The sequence below is a fragment of the Mirounga leonina genome, unplaced genomic scaffold (assembly GCF_011800145.1).
Source record: "Mirounga leonina isolate KUSES-001 unplaced genomic scaffold, KU_Mleo_1.0 Mir_101595, whole genome shotgun sequence".
NCBI classification, from domain to species: domain Eukaryota; kingdom Metazoa; phylum Chordata; class Mammalia; order Carnivora; family Phocidae; genus Mirounga; species Mirounga leonina.
In genome coordinates, this window is record NW_023270158.1 from 1,313,542 (window position 1) to 1,317,658 (window position 4,117).

The window sequence follows — 4,117 nt, forward strand, 5'->3', positions numbered from 1 at the left end:
TAGCTCTTTGTCCAGCTATTTTTGTTTACTTTGATATGATACATAATATGTATTATATTGTGATTTCTTTTACTATTTAAATAACAGTAAAGTTTGGAGTTTATTTTATTCATTTATATTCCCCTAAATCTTTTCTAATAATTTCATTATTTTGATTTTACATTTAGCTCTTGAATCCGACTGAAATTTAGTTGTTAGGAAATAAATAATTTAAATAAAGATATAAAAACACCACACCCTGAGTGGTGTGAATTTGGAATCTAAAATATTGGTTTTCCATATAGATAGCAAATTACATCAATTTCATTTTCTAACTACCCTCTAATACCTGCAATTAACAGAAATGGATTAATAGAACAGACAAGAGAATTCAGAAGTTGATACACATTTATTTGAAGTCCTGTGGCTTCATAGAGTACTTATATTTTGTTTCTGATATGGCCAGTTATCCTCAATATTCTTTTTAAAAACTCTCTTTGTTCCTTTCATTACATTTTCACTTTTATATGAATTTTAGGGTTGGATTGTCAACTCCTTTTATAATTTCTTGTTGGGATTTCAAGATGGAAAGCCCTGACCTTACACATGAATTTGACAAAAGCTTACATTTTTACAACATTGAGTTTTGTCATTCAGAAATATGACATAACTACATTTTTCAGTAAATAGTTCGTTTTTAATTTCTTCAACTAAATCTTACAAATTGTATTAGGTTAGTCCTGGTTTTATTTATTTTTTTAACGTACTTGCTATGGTTGTTGATACCGTGAATGTAGTTTTTTTTAATTCCACTTTCAAATAGGTTATTGCTAGTATAAGAAGGTATTAATGTTTATATTTTTATTTTCTATTTCCTTAATTATATGAACATTATTCATAGTTTTAATCATTTTTCAGAGAAATCTTTTAGATTTTCAAAGCAGATAATCAGTATTATCTTCAAGCAAAGACACTTTTCTCTCTCTTCTTTCCAATATTTATGCCTCTTGTATCTTTTTCCTGTCTTCCTGCTTTGGAAGTACAGTGGTGAAAATGGACATTTTGTATTCTTCCTGGATTTAATAAAAAATGCATCTTACATTTCTCTATTAAGCACAGGAGAAATCAGTCTTAAATTTAATTATCAAGTGTTTGGGTTTTTTAGCATGCATGAGATGATTACTGAGTTTGACTCCTTTAATCTGTTGCTGTCATAAATAACCTAAAGATGACCAAATTCTAAACCATCCTTGCATTCCTTGCAAGGATAAACCCTACTTAATCATCATCTAACACTGGCTTAATACACTGCCAGATGTAAAATGCTGAATTTACTTAGGATTTTGCATACAAGCTCGAAGGAATCCTTTGAGATTGTTAATGCTCTGCAATAGTTTACAAAGCATGAAAGCTATGTGAGCTTCTGTGAGGTTTTGGAGCAATTACTCAAAAAAATGGCACCTGAGTATAAAATTATCTATTTATGTCTTCTTTATTTTTCTCGACACCACACTTGTTAAAGGATAGACTATTTGGGAGATCCTTTAAAAGAATCAGGTTTGTGTTATATTGATTAACTATAATTGTTAGAAAAATACCATTAATATCTGCTTTGCCTTTATATTTATTTCTACTTTTTAAAAGGTTTTTCTGTTGTTCTTTTATTGGGTTTTAGATTTCACTGATAATTTCATTTTCTCTGCTTTTCTAGGAAATGTATTTATAACTGTCTATTTTTCTTCAAGCACTTTTTTTGACTGTACTCCCTGTGTTTTTTTTTTCAATCATTAAATAGATATTTTACTCAAAAACAGAATACAAAATCTTAATTTCTATGATTTCAAAATCAAGTTGATTGTAGTACAGATTGCTGTGGGCTTTGTCCGCTCCTATTTTCTTCTTTGGGCTCATTTTTATATTTTGTACTCATGATTACAGTATCCAGTAAAAAAAAAAAAAAAAAAGGCTCTACATATCTTCCGCATCTGACCATCCTGCAGTGGTGAACTGTTAGTCTGGTCTAGGCATCCTCTCTATCTTCAATGTCCCCATGACTCTGAAGTCTCTCACCAATGGCACTTGCCCAAGGCCATAATCTCAGAGTGAGGTAATTTGCATCCACAAATTCTCTCCATAGACAAGCTTCTCCAATGATGAGTTTTTTCTGTTCTTGAGAACCATCAAAATCAAGAGGGTCCACATTATAGGAATTTTTCCAGTCTTGTCCATAACTAATCAAATCTAAATACCAAGGAGCAGAAAGGACCACAGGGAAGCCAGCTGTTGTGATTTCACCCTGTTCCTCACCATACATTTGATCTTTCCATACTTGAGCTGAAGTGCCTAGCCAAAGCTTCCCACGATCATCGAAAACCTCTTGCCGGATTATGGACCCCTGTTTATGGTTGAAACAAGACCCCAAAACTTTTGAATGTAGAAAGATTCTAGTCTTACAAAATCTTCACCAAAGCCTTTCTGCTTCATGAAATAATTGGATTTCTGGATCGGACTCCCCACATTTAAATATTGCTTCATCTCCTCCCAAGTGAATGAAGTGATTTAGAAACACTGTATTAATTTCTTTGAAGAATTTAGACAGGAAGCTGTAAGTTGAATTCAGAATAGGGTTTATGGCTCCACAGGTCCTAGACTGCTTAGGTCCATTGTAACATGGAGTCACAAGGTCTTTCTGAACTTCTCCTCAAGACTGTGTACGTCCAGGGCTATCAAATTCTGGTATGACTCAAATCCCTTGTAGCAGGGTATATGAGATCACCATATGGACATCATTTGGGGTATAAACATGAGACAAAGAATAGCTTCCTTTGCTGCCTAACTGGGGAAAAGCAAAGCTCTGATAAGGGAAAGACTGGTCATCAACCATGTGCCAGGGCAAAACATTAAACTTATTAAAAGCCATGGTATTCTCATAATACTCCCCACACTCTGACGGCCTTGAGTAAAGCCACTGGTCCTTTCACAAGTATAAGATTCATCTGCAGAGATATTGGGGAAAACATCACACTCCGAGTCAAGGACACCTGAGACTAGAAGTTGCTGTAACTCAACTGCAGTGTTAAGTTTAGCAGGGCCACGGTGCCACTGGTAGAGACCAAAAATATAGTCATGATACTGCCGAAACACTTCTTTTTAAGTTTTTAAGTCCAGTTAGTTAACATACAGTGCTGTATTAGTTTCAGGTGTACGTATAATATAGTGATTCAGCACTTCCATACATCACCCGGTGCTCATCACAACAAACGCATTCCTTAAATCCCTTCTTGCAGGAGGGAGCAGGCAGGGTGGTGGTGGGCGAGGGGCTGTGGCTGATGTGGAAGTTCTGGGGCGAGAGGTGCAGCAGGCTCAGAGACATCTGCCCTGGGAGTGGCATAGGCCACGGGGCCTGGCCCCGGGGCAGAGACAGGGGGTTGGGGCAGAGACAGGGGTCAGACCTTGATTAACCTCATAATTTGCTTTCATGTCCTTTTCATTGCAGAAGTAATTTGGGGGTATTTTGGCTTTTATTTTGTCATTAATTTCTAATTTCATTGCACGGTGATCAGAAAACATGGCCTGTGATTTCTGCTCTGGAGAATTGGTTGTCATACATGTTTGGAAAGAATGATATCGTCAGTCTGTTGGTTATGAGAATATATCAAGCTAAACTTCATAAATGCACAATGAAAAGCGCTACATACCGATGCTTTTGAGTTGTAGATATTGGTTTCTGGGAAGTTGTGTTAAATTCTACCAATATGTTTGGCAAGTTTTCTATTCTTCTGTATTTCTATTTGTTTTTCCTTTACCTATTTCAAAATTCTGCTGTTCAGAGCCATTATATCATCTTCAAGACATGGATCTGTTGTCAGCATCATCTCTTTTTCTCTTACTACTTTTGACTTTCACTCTTAAGAGTATTAATATTTCTGCCCTTGTTTTTTTTCCCTTTAGCATTTGATGATATATCTTTTCTAACCTTTACTTTTTTGTTTTTCAATGTTATTTCACCTTAAAGCTATTTCTTGTAAAGAGCATATTGGTAGATTTTTTAAATTGTTCAAACAATCGGTTTTTCTTTTCCCTTTTTTAAAAAAGGTCTATTTAACCTATCTACATTTAATGCAACTGTTAATATTCT

The 4,117-nt window shown here is 34.8% G+C and overlaps 1 pseudogene; it reads right to left on the reverse strand.

The window, feature by feature from the left end:
• Nucleotides 1–310: 310 nt before the first annotated feature.
• Nucleotides 311–3,528, reverse strand: LOC118002443 (annotated as a pseudogene).
• Nucleotides 3,529–4,117: the final 589 nt, after the last annotated feature.